This window comes from Callithrix jacchus, chromosome 16 (genome assembly GCF_049354715.1).
Source record: "Callithrix jacchus isolate 240 chromosome 16, calJac240_pri, whole genome shotgun sequence".
Classification (NCBI taxonomy): Eukaryota; Metazoa; Chordata; class Mammalia; order Primates; family Cebidae; genus Callithrix; species Callithrix jacchus.
Window position 1 is genome coordinate 20,870,183 of NC_133517.1, and position 20,880 is coordinate 20,891,062.

The window sequence follows — 20,880 nt, forward strand, 5'->3', positions numbered from 1 at the left end:
GCAAAAATAAAACCAAAGTGTCTGTTATAATAAAAAATATAAATAGGCTACATTGTTTTGCAAAGCACAACATTTATAAGTTAACTATAAAATGTTAGCATTTTTTAAAACTCTAAGTTTAAACTTAATTCTTTTGTGCTACAATTTCTAATATGTAAAATAAGAATTAAGAAGTACGTAAATCATGGAATTAGTTTCCAGGGCATGGCAAGTGCTCCAAAAATGTTAGTTAGTATTTTCATCAGTGATTATTGTAATTATATATCTTCCATAAGAGAATTACATAAAATGAGAGCTAAATTACTTAAATTGTGTGCTATTTTATACTTCAGGTAAATAAACATACAGAATAGTAGCAAAAATATTATTATTATAGAGGCAGAATGGCTTGCTGTTGTGGTTTTTAGTTCTGCTCCTTGAAGTCCTGGGAGTTTTCACAGGGCTCATTCTGAAGCAACTATAGAGTTGAAAGACAAAAGGATATAGGAAAAAAAAGTCACAGAGCTTGACACCTTGTATAAGCAATAAATGCAAACAATAGCCATAAAAAAACATAAGCCTCCCCATTGACATAACGTCTGAGAAATTGTAGAAATATGTTAATTGTCCTTTATGAAGATCAATTTTCTCAGCTACAAAATAGGGTTAATATTACCTAGGGTGATTTTGTGGATTTTTTTTACATTGAACATGCTTTTCTATATTTTACATATGTTCAGTATAAAATGCGCAGTTCAATACAGGTATCTAATAGCTATTGGCTTCCCGTCTAGCTCCCCTACGTCCAAGATTTAATGGCTGACTTTTGATAGTGGCCAGATTACATGCTTTGGATCATCCTCCCTCAACCTGTTATTCATGTGCATTATTCCTGTATGCTCAAGAAATAATGCATTCATTTTTCCTAAACTAACAGGAACATTTCTGGCAAAACGGAATCACAAAAGCATATCAATGCCAAGCACAAATGGCTGTTAGATCATCCACAGTTTGTGATAGTCTGCATCATCTATTGGCACCGAGGATTGGGAATTGACTCTTTGCATATTGTTGCCCAGTGCATACAAATTCTCTTTAGTTTTGAAGTGCTGTGTGCCAGTGGAGTTTCTAGGTACTCTGTTTTTCAGAATGCTCAAGCACATTTTGAAAGATTCTCATAGCGTCTCATTTAATTGGTGAAAAAACGTTCACATGCAAGTGTTTTTGTTTGGATCCTCAATATCCCTATACAAAAAAAAAAAGTATGACAACAAGAGCTGAGAAATGAGAAGTCCTCTTTAACCTCTGCTACTGGGAACACTCATTAATCTCCACCTAAAATTTTGTGTGCTGTGCATGTAGCAGGCTGCAATGATAAAAGAGATGAGAAAAGGAGAGAGATGGATAAAAGGAAGGATAAAAGAGGAATTTTACTATTTTTCCTAGTACTTCCCTTTTTCCCTCTGGAGAAAATCTTACTGCTTCAAAGAAGAGATGCCAGTCCTAATGTCCATTCATACATATATTTCATCTGGGAACATCAGGGTGTGACCAGCCATCTTTCCTACATTCATGCACCTATTTAAATAATGTATTTTATTTTTGCAGTCCTAGTCAGTAAACTGTAGCTTTATTTTGCTATTTATGCTTTTCTGAAAGAGCAACCCCAGTTTTACAGAAACCTTGTATATAAACCTCTACATAAATAGTTTGAAGTTTGATTAATAAAAATACATGAATAATATTAAAATTTAAATGAGTAAAATGGGAATATCAAGAGTTTAAGAAAAACCCAGTAGTACAGAAAAAGCAAAAGCTAGAGTTAAAACTGAGGCTAACAGGTCTACATTGGTGTTTTAATTTGGAAATTCCTTCATGGTATTTCTCTGTGAAGTCAAGATTAAAGATTCTTCATCATTTCTTCAGTAAGTTTCAGCATTGCTTTTCAATTTGCTAATATGCTACTCTTTAGATTGAGTATTTAGCTACATGACACCAAACATACAGATGAAAACCAAAACATTGAGTCAATCATTCAGCTATTTGTTAATATACATTTGGCATCACTTAGAAAAGAGTAATGAAAAATTGTTAACTAGAATTTCCACTTTTATTTATATATTTGGCAATATTTAGGTATAGTCACCATGGTAAGAAAAGCTTGGTCTGACTAGTAGCTTCTTTCAATCTGACATTTTATACTCTCTTAACAAAAGCTCTTTGTCCTGATGTGTTTATTTTTCCTGATTGTTGAATTACAAGCTTCATTTCCCCTTGACTGTTGAGCTTGAATCTAAATATATTTCCATGGATGTTTTTGTTCTTCTCACTTTCACTTCAGCTTGTCTGGAGAAAAGACACAAATAATTTTCCAAATGCTTTATAGTCATATAGTCTTACCTATTTTTATTTATTATTTATAAAATGAGTTAAAGTAATTTAAATTAATATAATACATATGAAATAAGACAGACCAAAATTTTACATTTCAATCAGCATCAAAAGATATCAGAGAAAAAGGAGAGAAATGAACCAGCTCTCTAGGATGAGTGAGTTACTATAATTTGGCACCAAGTTGCCTAAGAGTAGAAGGTAAAAGCAATGACTGAGTCGAGGCTTAAGAGTTGGATGATATCGTCTGAAAAACAAAAGAATCATACAAGTCTATTAGGGCAGTAGTACTCAACCTCTTGTTTTCTTGCCTGACACAACCAAGGGCTTCAACACAATCTCCACAGTAACTGTGCTGTGTTTGTTATGGGGTTGATGTCCTCCCAGCCCACCGCAGAAAAAATGTTGGTTCAGGGAAAAGAGTTATCTGGACACTCGTTCTCTGTGAAACTCATAGCATACATTTGTACTGCCCAAGTATTTTTCCTTGCATTCTGGTGCAAGGCATAAATTTTCAAGAAGCTAATACCTATCATGTGTCAAATATTTCCGCTGTGCCTGACTAGCTGATCATTTTCTATGCTTTTTCTAATTTCATCTCCACAATGTGCATGGAGGGAATTCATCCCACCATATAGGTGAAGAAACTAAGGTTTTGAAGAGATTAAGAGGCCCAAGATCACAAATTAGAAGCTGGTAAAGGGCAGAGCTGGTGCCCAACACCTAGGTGACTGGGTGTGCGTAAAACCACTGTGTGTAACCATCTCCCGGGCTCCCACTCCAGAGACTCTGATTGTGTAGGTGTAAGGTGGGGTCTTTGAGCCTGCGTTTCATGGCCTCTCTGGTGATTCTTGCCAGTAGTGGAAGTAGGGCCAATACCCAAGCATATTTGCTCTCAAGCCCTTGCTCTTTCCCACTCTAGGAAGATCACTTTTCACCCAGACCATCCATAGTCATTACAATGTGTTGCCTAAGGCAGATATGAGAAGCTTCCATGTAGGCATTACGTCTCTCCTACTGAGCTAAGATTTCTAAAAAAAAATTGATAATAATAGAAGTAGTGCTCGTTGTAAAGCTCTCTGAATACAACTAACATTCTCAGTGTTTGCCTCTATTATATTCTCAAACAGACTATCAGTTAGAAACTAACATTGTATCTACTTCTCAGATTAGGAAACTAGGGAAGAACTGGAATTTGGCTTCAGAGGCTACTGTCACTGGGAATCATTTGGCTGAGAAACAAATAGACTGTCTGGAACCGGTCAGCTTTCTTCTGGGGATATGCTTAGTAATGCAGTGAAAACTACCAGAACGGACTACTGGACATTTGGACACAGTTGTTCAGAAGCTGCTCCAAGGCTGAGTTCAGGAGAAATTGTTCAGCGTCATGTAGAACACTGTTGATATTGAAACTTCTCCCTTCCTTCTCTGAAAATTTTGTGAGTAGTTCACAGGTCAGGTACTACTTTAATCTCCACCATGAAGGTTGTTCTCGTAGGAGCTGAAATAAAACACAAACTTTTGCAGCTTGAAAAAGCCAGGGAAGGGAAATTTTTCTTAAGCAAAATTAATGTAGTCAATCTTATGAAGGTTTCAATTTTCATTGAAGTTTAGATAACTAGTAAAATACATTACACCATTAAGAGGGTCACCAATCTGTATGCTATGCCAACCTTGCTGAAATTTTACACTGAGATTACCCCTTTCTTTTAGTCATATTCATTTCTTCATTCTGTCAGCAGTCAGCCTCTGAGTCTGTTAGAGCATGCCTCACATTGTTGCATTCCCAAACCAAGAGAAAGTTGGAATAAAACAGGAGCTCTGTGAATGGTTCTTGAATTGCGTGAAGTGCCTGCAATATAACTTACGCCATGATAAAAATTATGCACAATGCTGAAATGTGTATCCTCAGCTCTCCTGCTGCTTACAGTCCAGCTTGATCTAAGCATTCTCATCAGGCAATGTTTTGGGATGCCAGATCCTCAATTTTCAAATGAAGCTTGATTATGAGAATAAATGATTGGGTAAAGGACTGCATTATTGAGTCTATAACTGAATTTGGTGACCTTCTAATTCAGAGGATTGCAAACTTTTGTTTACTGACCAAAGTCTTCTTTTCACAAACAAAATTTTGTATGGAAATCCAAAACATTGCTCAGCTAAATCTGGTTGGAAAGATACACAAGAGCAATTCTTTCGCTGTCTCTGAGGCACTTTACTGCTCAAGCCAAATTTCTGATTATACTGTTGAGAATGGTGAGGCCAAAGGAGATTAAGAAAATTACTTCCCAAGGTTGCATTGCTAGTTAGGTATAGAGTTGAAATGGATTCTGCATATATATTACCTCCCTATTCTGTCAGGACTCGGGCTAGCTAGGAAGACGGTAAAGTCCAAAATGAGCTTTGGCAAAAACTCAAAGATATGGTCAAGTCACCAGAGGTAAGCATGGGAAAGTACAATAAAATCTGGGAGTTATCATAGGCCATCAGCATGAAGAGGTCAAACTGATGAAGTGAAAATACCCAGGACAGTAGTCTCAGGTGTGATCTGAGATGAGAACTGGCTGGGCTTGGAGACCTCACTAGCAGCTTAAGTACATGTGTGAGAGCCTCCCAAATAGTCATCACAGAACTGCCTTTTATAAAGAATATAGTCCAGATTCCAAGGGCAGCCTGCTAGTCCTAGAGTCATGCTAAGTCCAACATCCAACACTATTTAGATAGTGTATTTCAGAGGTGCAAGTCCTAAAACACAAATATTTCTAACTTGTAAGTTAAAAAAGGTAGCCTCAGACCATTGGTCCTATTTTTCATCTTTATGTAGGAATCTAGTTTTGCAGTTTCTGCTCAGTCTCTGCTGTCTTTCTAACATCTTTCACTTGTATTCCTTTTTAGCCTTTGACCTTATACACGGCTTCTCACTTGCCTTCTGTTTCTGCCTTTTTCTTGTATCTTCCTGCTTCTCATATGTCAAAAGAGGGTTACTGTTTAGCCTTGTAAAATGCTCCCAATTTATCAATGCCTTCCTGGGTATTTTTTAGAATAAAATTGATCTTAAAAATGTATTGGCAAATAAGGAATCTTGGCTTTTATTTGAATAATTAAAGACTGAATGTGTTCAGATGTTCCATTTCCAATCTTTCCTCAGCCTATGATAGAGGTCTATTGAAGAAACAGTTCCTGATAAACAATTCTTTGTTTCATGATAGCTGTATTCAGGAGAAATTCAGTACAGCTCCAGAATCCCTGAAGGCTTTTCTTTCTGTAGTTGATTGAGTTGTCCTTCCAAATCAGGGTTAAGGCCACTGGCACAGGAATTTCAGAAAAAGAACATCTGTTTGCAATGTACCTGGCTGGTGGATGTATTCTGGAATTTAATTTCTACTGCTGCCAATCTCTTGACCTTTAAAATAGAAACATTGATCCTAGGGAAGTTCCTTCCACCCCCTGAAAAATGGGACGCTGATTATAGAATCTTATATACAGTATATACATTGAGGATTATAAAATGCAATCAGAGCTTCTGGAGGGACAGAGATGCCCTTAATGAAATTCTATAGGCATCTCATTTCTTTATATGCAAAACATATTTCCCCTCTGTGTCCAACATTGATTTCTATCTTTTCATACTTTCTTGTTGGCTAATGTGAGAAAGTCCTATTCTCCTGTAACAAGTACAACCCCCCATGGTGCATACATACAACCATTTCAACTCCTTGGCCTCTGCAAGCGACTGGCTGATTTTTTTATTAAGTACTCAAACTAGCAGAGTATGACATGAAATACACCTGTCCAAATTAGCCCACTGAAAATACAAACAGAGAGTTCTAAATATTGCATTTGATCATTTTCTCTGTAATTTGCTGTTCATACGAATGTTTTGCATATGTTGATTAAATATGCACTTTCCACTGCCCCAGGGAGTCAGAGTCCCTCACAGCAGACCAGTGTAATCTGGTCCCAGGAGACTGTAGCACTCCAGAGGGGTACTGTCACACGGACTACCTGCTTCAGCTTGTCTTAGCAACAATGATCGCCATATGTGAAGCTGCAGGAAAACAGATGCTGTTTTTCCATTTGTGAAATCAAGTTGTTGGAAAGTAGTCAGGTTTCCAATGTATGAAAGCTCATCTAATCAACCTACGGAGACAGTGTGAGCTTTCTCAGAAATATTTGACAACATTCCCTAGTATTGGTGACTAGAAACATATATGAAATCATAGTTCCACAGTGATAATCCTTTTCCCATACTTGTGTTCATAATATCTGTTTTGATGGCTGCAAATGGAGTCCCTAATTTTCTTAAACAAAGGGAATATGTAATTCAGTTTTCAATTTCAAAAAGAACTTGGTCTGTAGGTAGAGGGTAAGTTTACTATAGCATCTTGTTTTATTACATCAGTCTTAAATATCATGGATTATTTCCCCTTTTATGTACAGGAACAGGAATATGAGGCATTCACTAAGGAACTCAATCCCTTTTTTATCAATTCAAAAGTAAAATTTCCATAAGAGCTCAGCTTCGGTGTTCTGTGATCCATCCTACTTCACTCCCTGTATTGCAAGCATCATATTACCTACAATTTGTGTAGCAAAATACTTTAGCTGCTTGTAAAGCTCTTTTAATAATAAAATGTAGCCAGCTTCTCAGACTCATTGCCCATAATAGCAAAGTATAGTTTTAAATCTGATTAGCTAGAATATATACCACACCATGTCAGAAGAAAAAGAAATGGTATGTGTCAATCTCAAAATGTTAGATCTTTATGGTGACTTACAAACCATACCAACCATATTAATTTATCTGCAGTTATTACCATTTTAATTTATAGAAATAAATGTAGAAAAAGCCTGACTGAGTAATATTAAGTTTATATCTAAGGAACCTGGCCTCTAATTCTGCTTTTATCATTATTACTGATTTTACTATAGCCTAATATTTAATTTTTCAATCAATTATAAGTAATAATGCATCAAAGTTTTCATAATACAAAATACAACAAGCTTTAAGAACTAAAAATCTATAGAACCCCATGGTATGCATAAACTCTATTCTTTCTCATTTATGAGTTAGTCCTGAACATCCTCTTATTCTAATATAAGCAATTCAACTCAGGATGCTTGCCACACTGAGATGACTAAGGAACCCAATGAAAGATGACTGTGTAATGGTTAAACTATTGTAGACGTAAAAATTGCTATTTGTTCAGAAGACAAAGGCATTGTGCCTACTTAGAGTAATATAATTTAGTTAGTATTTTAGCTGGGCTTTGGAACGTGGCGATTCAACAAGGTAGGGGTGTTTCCATAAGAAAGAAACAGGACAAGTAGGACAACATGATGGCAAGATACTGTAAGGCACTATGTGCGGGGGTCAAGAATTTTTTTTAAGTTAATTTGGCCAGAGAAAGTCAAAGTTCAGTGAAGGAGAGTAAAAGAGTAAGACAGGAAGTTAAAGCCAGATTTTGAAAGTCCCAAGTTATGATCTAAGGAGTACAGAAGCAGCTCAGCAAAGGGAAGACTTAACTGGCTCTTTGCATCAGAGAATGGCTCTTTGCAGCTGAGAATCAGGGTCAGCGGTTCTTCATGTAGATCAACCAGCGACTTCAACGTGTAGCATACTTTGAGCCCAATATGGGCTAGCACTGTGCTTACATACTACAGAGAGGAATGGACTATGGTAAAGAATCTTGCAGTCCATGAGGAAAAACCAGAAAAATGAAACAGTTATAAATAAGTGTCAGGATATAATTAAGCACTAAATTGTGTGGTAACAACAAGTGTCATTGAACTTTAGAGTCTACAAATCATTTCTACAGTATTAAACTCAACCCCTCAATAAATCTGAATGAGCAATCAGCTCTTTGATGTAAATAGAAAATTTAAGAAATTGAGAAAATCAAAGTCACCTAGGAATTATGTGTTGTTTTGGGACTCGAAATCGGATCTCATGGCACCTTCTGCTTTGTGCAAACTGATATGCAGGACTTAAAGGGAAAAGTCCTGTCTTTGAGTTCCCTGTCCTTAGGTTCACTAAGTATTTAATAGCATTGACGTAAAGCAGAACAAAAGATAGACTATATTAGGCTGTTAGCCCATGAGTAATAGTTAAGTATTTTTGTGAACTAAGTATTCGTAAATATTTAAGAGCCAGGGAATGTGACCACTAATGGATGTGATGACAGTCTCTGTCATCAGAATTTTAGGCACATTGAGCCAGCCATTTCTCTAGTTTTCTGGGAAATTCTGAGTATCACCCAAGAGCCTTTGAATAAAGTGGCTTTCTGCTTTCATTAGCTAAAACTGATTTTAAGTACTAAAATTTCAGACTGATGCATACAGTAATTTGATGTAAATCATAAACAACAGCAAATGGATGTAATGAAGCCCTGCAAAGTTTCTGTACTTAGTCAGATATTGGTCTGAAGTTCTGGTGAGGATTCACATCAGTGTCCTGGTTCATTACATATTATGTATCCCTGGACATGTTATTTAACTTTGATGAGTATATTTTATATCCATAACATTGCAGTCATGGTATCTATCCCATCTACCTTTATCAAGCAAGTAAATGCATAAAAAATTACTCTGTCAAATGTACAGTGGTTCATGCTATAAACGTGCAAGGTATGGCCAAGTATGGTGGATCATGCCTATAATCCTAGCAGTTTGGGAGACCAAGGAGGGTGGATCACCTGAGGTCAGGAGTTCAAGACCAGCCTGGCCAACATGGCAAAACCCTGTCTTTACTAAAAATACAAAAAGCAGCCAGGCTTGGTGGTAGATGCTACTTGAGAGACTGAGGCAGGAGGATCGCTTGAACCTAGGAGATGGAGGTTGCAGTGAGCCAAGATTGCAGAGCAAGACTTTGTCTCAAAAAAAAAAGTACAAGGTATTACATGGCATTAGTTGCCCAGAGTGTAATTAGTGTTTTGATTTCACAACAGACAAATGGATGAGAAATTAATAAATATATTATCTTGTGATATTCTAAGGGAAAATGTCATCTATTCCTGATTTTTATATTCTTCTTAGCCTCTTTGGTATTTTCAGGACACAATGCCTCAATAGCATTTAAGCTATGGTCCTCTTTATCTCTTAAGGAGGCTTCAAAAACTATGTAGTCATTCTGCTGTATGATGGGGAAATGGATGGAGATTCTCCTAGGAACTTGAAACTCAATCATGGAAGAATATTAGAGGCTAGAGTACATTGCATGGGGAGCAAACAACTGAAAACTACAACTCCGCAACACTAGCCTTTGATTGTCTGTTTTCAGCATGTTGGAAGACAGGCCTGTGAGTCTTAGATAAACCCATGTCATAGCCAAGTTCATAACCACCCCACTCATGTCACGAAAGGAAGACACTTGCTTTCCTCTAGCAAATCTTTGCATTCTGCCTTCCTTCCTCAGGGTTTCAACCTTCACTTTCAACAGATGCCCAGCATCATTACAATGGGAGCCACGTGCTGGAGGTGTTTGTGGCATGCAGGGTGCAAGTTACACTGTAGGAAAGTGACACTTGCAGTGGCTTTTGGCTGCACTAAGAAACTTAGAAACTAGGAGTTCCAGTTGATTGGCAGCAGTGCCAAATTGTGCCAGCACCTGATGTATGATATGAAAGAAGGATATTTTATTGAGAGAAATAAAAAGACTTTAAACATTTTGGATCTGTAACTGGCGAACGGCAGTCACCTCAAGTCCCATGATGACCTCCAATGCTGCTTGCAGAGGCTAGATACCTGAGAGTTATTTTATGATCTATTCCTAAAAAGACTTATATATTTTAGTTCTGTTTATTTTAACAAATATTTCAACAAATTGCCATTTGTTGAAATCGTATCATCAGGTCCCATCATGAAGTAGGACCTGATGATATGAAGAAGAATGCACAATCTTGCCCTCTTGGGCTTGACCATCTGGCAGATTGACCTTTGTTGGTGAGAACACTCCTCTAGTGGGTCTGGCCTCTTCTGCCGGTACAGAAGAACACCTCCACTATCATGCTTATTTCATGACATTTTCTTTGCTTTTCAGTGTCTGCTTTTGTTTGTTTAATGTGGAATGTAGTATATATTATAGCAATGAGTAAGTACACACATAAGAACCCCTGACAGGATTTCCCAAATGTTCTCATTGTACTTTAGTATTTTAAAGCAGTTAACAAAGGTTGAGGCTTTCTTATCACCTGTATGCCTCTGTGGTACTACTATAGTTCATACGTGCTGTCCAACCATGCAGTTGCGTCTCTTAAAGAGGCTGGCTTGCTTGTTTACTACATTCCTGAAATTATTTGTTTGTTTGCTGTTTTTTTTGCTTTATTTTGAGTAAATGTGTTCTATATTTGCTTAGTTTGTCCAAGAGGAAGGGGATTCAATCCATTAGCAAATCTCATCAATTCTACCTTCAAAATATGTCCCAAATCTGACTGCTTTTATTTCTTCCATCCTTATTGTACATTCTAAGTCACCATAACGTCATGCCTGCAAAACAGCAATAGTCTCTTACGTTGTTCCTGTTCCATATTAGCCCTATTACAGTCTATTCTCCACACAGCAGCCAGAGTGACGTTTGTAAAGCAGAAACCAATGCCTTCAGTCCTTCAGTGGCATTTCACCACAGTCAGGCTGAAATGCAAATGAGTGAATGAATTCTAGGAGGGTTGGTGGTAGGAAATGAGGAAAGACAGTTAACCTGGAGCCAACTTTGGGTCACCCTCATTTCATCCCACTCAAGGTCTCTAATAGCCTGAATACTACTTGATTTACCAAAGTCAGTTCCGGTTCAGGAATTCTGAACCTATTGCTCCCTCTTCCTGGAACTGTCTTCTCCCAAAATTCACAGGCTTTGCTTCCTCATTTCATTCTAATCTTCTCAGATGTCACATTCTAGAGAGTCTTTGCCTGTCCTCTGTCTAAATACCACCTTCCCATTGGCACCGCCCTTTAACCTTGTATTCTCTGATATTGCTTCACAGAACTTAAAACTGCTGACCTTACAGAATCCTCTTACTCCTGTTTCCTCTACTAGAATGGAAGCTCCATGAAGGTAAGGATAGTGTCTTACTCACTATTGCCTAGAAGAGGGACTGTCACCAAGCATATCTCATAAATATTTATAGAATGAATAAATAATCATACTTTATCCTTACTAACAATTCAAATATTCTTAAATTCATTTTGCAGAACCTGAGATTCACAAAGTATTAAATAATTTGCAGCTCAGTATGGAACAGCACAATTGTAAAGCACAATTTCAGGGCCTTTGGATATCAAAGGCCTTGCTCATTCCTCCACGTTTATTTCATTTTATTTCATTTTGCTTTATTTTTTATTCTTTCTCTCTGTGGTGACAGGGTCTTGCCATGTTGGTCTCAAACTCTTGGGCTCAAGCAGTCCTCCTGCCTTGACCTCCCAAAGTGTTAGAATTCTGTCCGCAACTGTACCTGGTCCATTTCTTTTCATGTACACTCTTTGAGCTAGTTCTTCAGGTTAATAATTTGGATATTTATTCAACACATCTTTATTGAAGAATGGATTTTAAATGGATTTGAGAGAAACATCTCTAACAATACAATTTAATTTTATCATTTAAAATCTAAAGCAAATAAACTTTTACACATCATCAGCATCTTTTGTGGAATCTCTTCAGCAGCATGGGGTCAGGTGTGCTGTCCCAAAGCCCAACCCTCTCCTGAATTGCACATGGCTCAGTCTGTTCTGCCCTCACCAGCCACTGCCCCATGCTGCTGCCCTAACCACAGTCTTGAGCCATAGTTGGAAGTGGGTATTTTTAAGATAAAAACTGTACCTGGCAAATACAGAAACATATTTGTTCTAAGTTTAATTAAGTAAGTCTGGGCAGCCTTTTTGCAATATGGAGATTAACTGTCAAATTTATGTTAATATGATCTCAGAGAATGAAGCTGCTATAAAAAGTTTCTTCCCTCACCCCTCTCTTAAGCTCCTCATGTTGCCTTACTGAAGTTTCCTTAAACTGGTAGTATCTTATTAAAATATCACCAGGTCAGTTCCACAAGAGCAAGGCAGTGAAAAATATCTAACAGATTCAAAATGTTAGTTATAAAGGCAATAGGATGAATCAGCTGAAATCCTATCCATTATACACAGGAAAAACTGTCACAATGGTTGAGTTTTCAGCATCTCGTTGGAATCATTCAGTGCTAAGCTCTTCATCTGATTAACACAGGATTATAAAGATCTTCTGAGCACTCTCAGTATAATACAATGAGCCTTTCATTTCTTTGAATATCCCCCCTGCTTTTTGTGTGTGTGAAAAAGATGTGCCACCCAATTTTTTTTAATTTTGTGATTTAAGAAAAAGAAATGCTAACAGTTTGAATCATGAGTCCTGTTGTGGGGACTGAGTTAATTAAAAACCTGATGTATACATACAGCTGATCCTACTCACCCTAATGAAGAACATTAATTCTGGAGCATGTGTGGCTGCAGTCACATTGCTACAAATTACTGGACTCTTTCCTTTATCTGTTTCCAAGAAAGTCTCCCCCTGTTAGTTAGGAAAAAAGAAAAATATGACGCCTTAGTTCTAGGCAGCATAAATTACATGCATCAATCAGAGGAAGCTTAAATTAAAATACACATTTGGCAAACAAATATGAATATGTTGATCTCATCTGTGAATCAAAATGATTTAGGGCCTGTGTTGACCCCCTACTGTTCGACATGAAGGTCACTGCAAGCAGCTTCTTTCTCATTGAGAAATGTTTTCGTGTCTTTTAAGGATGCAATTTTATATATGCCCTAATGTTCAATCTAACTAGTGATCCCTATGTAGAGAGACTGATTTATTTTATAAAGAAAATACAGGCTCATTTTTATTTATGTAATCCAAAACAGATAGCTAAATTAAAATGTGGGGGGAGCACCAGTGGTTTATGGTTCCTGGACTGAGGACCCTCCACTATGTTCATGGTATTTTCTAATCTAGCAGAATACTATTTGTGAAATGGAATGCTACACCTTTTCAATATTGAGTGATCATAAATCAGTCTCTTCTTATCACCAGCTGCATGCATTTTTAGGGAGGAATAACACTTGAGGGTGCCCATTACATGGTAAAACCTGAAGTAGAGATGATCTTGGGTCTTACATTGCTATTCCTTGAAAATGTCTGTAGGAAAATGAGGCAGATGAAGTAAGAAAGTGATCTCCCTGGACTGAAGCATGTCTTATATTATGGAATTCATTTTGAGTATTCATGTTGTATTTTCTTGCTAAGTTTTTATTTATTTATTTATTTATTTTGAGACGGAGTTTCGCTCTTGTTACCCAGGCTGGAGTGCAATGGCGCGATCTCGGCTCACCGCAACCTCCACCTCCTGGGTTCAGGCAATTCTCCTGCCTCAGCCTCCTAGTTTTTATTCTTATTACAACAAACCAGTATAATAATTCTGTCTGTATTAATAGGAGGGGTGTGCAATGCATGCCTTTAATAGTTAGATTGCAACTCAATACTGAACATTCTCACAGCTAAATGGAAGAAGGCAAATACTTAAAACTATACAAAATGCACACTTTAGTGTGCAAAAAAGAATCACTTGAAGAACTTGTGGAGTTATAGATTTCCAGGCCTCATTTCTCAAAATTCCAATTCAATCGTTCTGGAATAAGGCATGGATCTGCACTTCTCATGAGTTCTCCAGACATTTCTGATTAGATGTTACTCAGAAAAACTTTGAGAAAAACGGATAGAAAGTTGAATGGGTAAAAAGACCAAATGGTATACAACTTGTTGGGTTTTTGCAGTTTAACAAAACATTATATCAAAAGAGAAAATCAGAATTGGGATAAGCCATTTGTGTACAAGCTGTTACTGTAGACAACAGAAAGAATTTTAGTTGTTTATTTTTATTATTACTATTATTATTTATTCATTTATTTATTTTTTAGACACAGGGCCTCCTTCTGCCACCCAAGCTGGTATATAGTGGTACAATCATAGCTCACTGTAGCCTCAAACTCCTGGGCTTAAGTTATCCTCCCACTCAGCCTCCTGAGTCACTGGGATTACAGGCATGAGCCACTGTGCCTGGCAGAAAGCAGAGTCCTAAAGGGATACATTATGACGATTGTTTTACATTGAGGTTTTATTTTCATTTTGGTGGAGGGCCAGGGGAAATATAGTTACAGAGCAGGAAGCTACCTCCAGAATAACGTATTTTTTTTTTTGCTACAACAGCCCAATATCCCAGATATTTTAGTGAATTCCAATTGGAAGTATTCAATCCCATTATTCTAGTATCATGTGTACTGATTTTTGATCCCGGAAATATGGTCACTGTGTTTCTTGAATGCTCGATCTTTGGTTCTTTACATTCTAGGGTTCTAATAAATGAGTATAGAAACTTCTATAAGAAGAAATCCACTGAAACAGGGTGCAAAAATGAGCATCAAGTTTTGCTATTTTGTTGGGGGTGGAAGAGCAACAGTTTTATCTATTTCTTTTTATTGAGATGGAGTCTCTCTCTGTAGTCCAGGCTGGAATGCAGTGGCGTGATCTTGGCTCACTGCAACCTCTGCCTCTCTGGTCCCAGTTCAAGCAATCCTCCTGCCTCAGCCTCCTAAGTAGCCAGGATTAAAGGTGCTTGCTACCATACCCAGCTAATTTTTGTATTTTTAGTAGAGACAAGGTTTCACCATGTTGGCCAGGCTGGTCTTGAACTCCTGACCTCGTGATCTGCCTGCCTCAAAGTCCCAAAGTGCTGGGATTACAGGCATGAGCCACCAAATGAGGCAATTGAGAAACACTAAGTTCTTCAAGAAGTTAACTGATGTTTCAGAAAAGATGTTTGAGGAATATTATGTCTTAGCCGGGGAAAAAAGACAAAGTCAATTTTATAGAGAGATCCATGTTTATTGTTAAGATGGCCAAGATGAATGGATTGGTTGTGCAGCAGTCGGTTCATTTGGCTCTGATAGGCACTGCCAAGAGTAACTTGGGTATAATTTTGCTCTGTGCTAATTAGAATTGGTCAACTGATCCTCTGATGAATTTCCTCCCCTAGATAGAATTTGAGAGAATACACAACAACAAAGTAATTATCGGGGGTGCCAATTATCCATAGGGACATCTACAGGGGATCCAGGGATGTAGAACCTGCTCTCAACCTCTTAGAAATTTTTCTCCCCAACTAATGCAACCCCATTAAAAGTCCTCTTTTAGTGGGCACACAACCAATAGTGCATATGCTGATAGCATTTTCACATACAAATCTGATAGTTAGGCACGCCATTACCCAATTTACACATGCAAATGCAGTAATTGTGTGTACTGGGTGCTGGGGAAACCTGGCACACACCCAAAATGGAGGCCTTTTCAAAGCGTGGCCAATACACCAAATTCCTCTTCCTCAGCAACTCGTGGTCTGTCTTACCTCTGCCTCTATTTTACACAATTCTGTGGGATTCTCGTAGGAAGGATGTATGCTTTGTGACCTTCCCTGAATGATTAAAACTTTGTGTCTCTGGTTGATTTGGACATGTTGTAAGTTCTCTCTTTCTTTGATTAATTGATGATAAGACTTTCTCTCCTTTGTAGTAATTCACCATTTTATTTCTGTGCTTAAAAAAAAACTCTAATTAGAAAGTACAGATTCTCTCATTATGACTTATTCTCATCTATAACTTGAAATTAGAATGATTAGGAATTATTATAATAAGTGATTTGTGCTTTTAAAAGAATAGAGATTACTGTTTACAGCTATGTGCACAGGAGTTTACCTCAAGATGCATTTGATTATTCTAATTTACTGAGCTGCTGCAGGAGCAGCCATTAACTATTTCCTGTTTCTCTGTTAATGTATTTCAAATATTCTGGGGCCACTTGACTACTCAGGCAGTACAATGCAAGCAAAGTAATTTAAGAAATATAAATAGGATTCATTATATTTGCTTTGTTGTAGTTCTCAGAGAGGAGAAGCCTAAGAGTCTGATTGATCATGAAAAGATTTTTATATTAATCAGTGACAGCAGAAAAAGCAGTTAAGGAAATTTTATCAAAACTGAAAAAAAAGAACTATTTTGAGAGGAAAAAGCACAGTTGAGATTTTACCAAAACTAAAGAAAGAAGGAATATTTTGAAAGAAAACCCCTGTAATTCAAAATTATAACTCTTGTTTATTTAGTCATAAAATATGTATTGTGTTTATTGTGTTCTTTCTTTTTCTTTGAGATGGAGTTTCGCTCTGTTGCCCAGGCTGGAGTGCAATGGTATAATGGTGGGATCCTGGCACACTGCAACCTCTGCCTCCTGGGGTCAAGCGATTCTCCTGCCTCAGCCTCCTAAGTAACTGGGATTACAGGCACTCACCACCATGCCCAGCTAATTTTTTGGTATTTTTAGTAGAGACGAGTTTTAATCATGTTGGTCAGGCTGGTCTCGAACTCCTGACCTCAGGTGACCCATCCACCTTGGCTTCACAAAGTGCTGGGTTTACAGGCATGAGCCATTGTACTTGTACTGTGTTTTTTTTTTAAACTCCTTATTCTTGTCTCATCTCTCTAAGCATTGTTTTATCTGCCTTCCCCTTATGATGGGATTCTCCAGAATTCTACATTTCATCAACCTTCTATTCATCTACCATCTCTTCATAAGCAGCCTCATCTTATCCTACTGTCTACATCTCTTTCTCCAGATCAGACTTCACTTCTAAGCTTTGAGTCCATATTTACAGAGGTCTTGATACTCCTAGCAGAAAGCTCCACATGTACAGCAATCCAAATTTGGACATATTATCTTCCTCTTTGAATCTTCATCTCCTTCAGAATTCCCAAACACTTCCCCATACCTCATTCTAGAGTCATTCTGAAGGTGTTCTCTGTATATAATCTGTGTATCCTGTTGGCCAATGACTTCAGTAATGTGTACTGCAATTCAGAAATGGTTCATCTTGAATCTGTCCACTCAGTTCTCTTCCCACTGCCTGCCTGATCTCAAGCCGTGATTTCTCTTCTGGATACTTGCAATAGTTTTGCAGTTGCCAACAGTCTCTCCCTTTCGCTACTCTAGTCCCTCACTTTCTCACAAGGGTATCTTCCAAAGTGCAGTCTGATTGTGTACTGCATACTTACAGGTCTTTAATGGCCCCCTGCCATATACAAACTAGAGCCCAATTTCATTGTTTTCTTTTCCGGACCAAGTTGCACCTGACTATTTTGTATCCCTGAAAAATCCATCAACTTTCATGCCACGATGTAGTTGCTCATGCCATTCCCTTCTATTATGTTCCTTCCTCTTTATTAGTGCTATCCTTCATTCTGTTGCTTTTTATCTTCATCCTTCAAAGGCCACCTCAAATGTCTTCTCATTTATGAGACTGTCACAGGGCCTTCTCTAGCAACAGAACAAACTGATTTCTTCTCTATAGTGATGCTGCTTTTTAATATATCAATTATCTACCATTTAGTATAGCAAATGTTGATAAATAGTTGTCTGTCGCCACACTGGCATGATATTATGATATAATGAGAAACATAAATTTGGACTCTGCCTCTGAATTCTGGCACAAAGTGCCTTAAATCCTTCTAATTTTCTGAGCAAGAAGAGTGCTGCCTGCATCTTATGTTTTCATATTTGGTCTTTGACCTTGGTTCCTGACAAAGAATTCCCAAATCCCTTCACATGTTCTGGATGATAGGAATATCTTTTTTTCTAATGAGGTGATTCTTAATGGGCTACTGGGTGAGGACTGGTTACCAGAAAGACCAAGCCATGATCAGAAGTATGAAGTTAGAAAAGCTTCCAGATTGCTGAACATGTGAAGGATATCATTCCTGGAGGGACCAGGAAGCTCTATGCCCCTTCCCTCATACCTTGCACTATACATCTCTTCCATCTGGATGTTCTCCTGTAGCATTTGCAATATCCTCTATAATAAACTGATAAACATAAGTGAACTGTTTCTCTAGTATGGTGGGCCATGCTAGCAAATTGTGTAACTCGAAGAGGAGCTTATGGGAACCCCAGTTTATATCTGGTCAGTTAGAAGCAAAGGTTGCAAGCTGGACCTTGTGACTGGCATCTTTCTTAGTTCGTTTTGTGCTGCTATAGCAGAATACCGCACCCTAGGTAATTGATAATTAATATAAATTTATTTCTCACAGTTCTGGAGTCTAGAAAGTCCAAGGGCCCTGGTAAAGGGCTTTGTCCTCTGTCATTTCATGGCAGAAGATGGAAGGACAAAGAGAGAGCAAGAGAGAGAGACAAAAGAACTCATCCTTTTATAAGGAGCCGACTCCTGTGACAACATCTTTAATTCATTCATGAGGGCAGAACCTCATAACCTAATCGTTAGGCCCTACCTCCCAACACTGCCACCATGGGAATCAAATTGCCAACACTTGAACTTTGGGGTCAGACATTCAAACCACAGCAGCATTTGAAACTGAGCCCTTACCCCATGGGATCTGATGCTGTCTCCAGGCAGATATTGTCAGAATTGAGTCAAATTGCAGCACACCTAGCTGTTGTCAGAGAATTGCTTGGTGTGGGAATGCCAACCATTTTGGTTACAGATATGTTCTGTGTTGAATGTGTAGAAGGAGAGATCAGTTAGCTGGTTTTTCCTATTATACAACTGAATTGTATATACATCTTAAATCGAGAACTGTGTTTTATTGACCTAAAACCAAAGATCACCAAGAACACGTTCAGTTACGCTGGGGTTTTCGTTTGTTGCAAGGATGAATACACATCATAGGAAAACTTGAGGCATTTTAGGGTGTTAGGAAAGACTAATTATAATGACATTTGTGGCTAGTTTTAAATATTTGAAAGTGCCTAACAATTAGAAGGAATATTATAGGGTAGGTCAGAATATACCAACCTGATATAAGTGGGGATTAATTTTCGTTTCTAATAAGCTAGCTTTTGTGACAAGATTGTAGTAACTTCAATAACAGCCTTTAGTTTACACGAGATCTAGTTCCAATTATTATAAAACAGAAAAATTGGGATGAAATGATGTGAGAGACGCTTGAGTATCAGAAGGGACCTGTAACAAAGAATCTATCCTTTCTTATAGTAATTTTGCATCCAAATAAAAGCTGCATTTTCAAAATGAGATAAAAAGCAATTTCAAAAAAAGTGCAAGATTTTCACTGCACTTTTTGCTGGTGTATTCCCAGTGATGGCTTTATGAACTCCTTTTTTTTAAAAAATATTATAGTCCTTATATTGGATTTATTTATCTTGAAATAGCAGCCAACCGCAGCTGCAGACCTCAATCTATGAGACACAACGAGCAACTGAACTTTTTGTTGCTATCTTCTCTACTTCATGAGAACACTTCCAGTTAATATCACTATTGGTACTTCAGACGTGTTGCACGGTGTTGTTCAAGGTTACAGCATTTCACTAAACAAAGTACAAAATCTGCAAGGACCACAGGAGACCATGTTTTACTGTAATCTGCTGTTTGCTGGAGAGATGAACTGCTCACTTGAAGATGATTCACATCAGATGACGTTTTCTGCACATACAACACTTGAGGCCACTGCTATAGAAGCAAGAAGAAACACAAAACAAATGAGAGGGAGTCAGATTCATAAAAAAAGAAATTATTGCTGTAAAAAGTAATTATATGATATGATATGTAGAAAATCCCAGTAAATCAACAACAACAAAATACCCCTGAAACTAATAAGAAATTATAACAAGGTTACAGGATAGAAGGTTAATATTCAATATGTTCCCTCTCAGCGTAGAGAAAGTTTAGATGTAGAAAAACAGTCTGATATAAATACAAAAGACAGCGGCATTACAGCTGATTTAGATATAGCTTGGGCTTGCGACAATTTTATCAACACATACAACTTAAAAGCCAGAATTTATTAATCTCCAAAGTAAGCGCGTGCACACACACACACAAATACAACAAAACACAGAGAAGAGTATGTCCCCTCTGTTAAATGAAGTAATTTCTCTCTTGGACAAGGCAAACTCTTCAAGAAAATTTTTTGCTTTTTGTTCTAATTTCAACTTAATCCTTTTTTGTGTTAAAAACTCTCCAAAATGGCCACTGAAATTTCAAACTGTCCCTCGTATCCCTTTGAGAAACATGCATAGCAATTATATTATTATGAGAAAACACAGAGGAAACAGGTGTTTGCCCTGGAAGAAGCAGGAGTTTACATTGAGAAGACCCCATTATAACCATCAGGACCAAGGATAAAGCTGTAATTGCTAAGGAAGCTGCAGTCATATGTATTAGTTATGATAGAAAGATGTTTGATAATTTTAGAAGTTTGACATTTTTTCCTGTTTTGTCTGTGTTCAGGCATAACTTTGGTGTATGCTTTTTTTTTTGTCTTTATCTATGATGATTACAGAATGGCTTAAATTGAAATTGGGGTTCTGCAAAAGTGTTATGTTTAACTAGAGAACACCAAGGCCTAGCTATGAATCCCAGGCCAGCTCTTAGCAACCCTAGAACCTAACTGATGGTGCCCTGCATAAACTGGAGGAAG

General features: G+C 37.6%; 1 long non-coding RNA gene across 1 annotated transcript in view; it reads left to right on the top strand.

The window, feature by feature from the left end:
• LOC144579701 (uncharacterized) overlaps positions 1 to 20,880 on the top strand; it is a 254,937-nt gene that overhangs the window by 158,464 nt on the left and 75,593 nt on the right. The window contains exon 2 of the long non-coding RNA XR_013527862.1: positions 11,349 to 11,419. This is a non-coding gene — a long non-coding RNA (uncharacterized LOC144579701). The remainder of the gene's footprint in view (positions 1 to 11,348; positions 11,420 to 20,880) is intronic.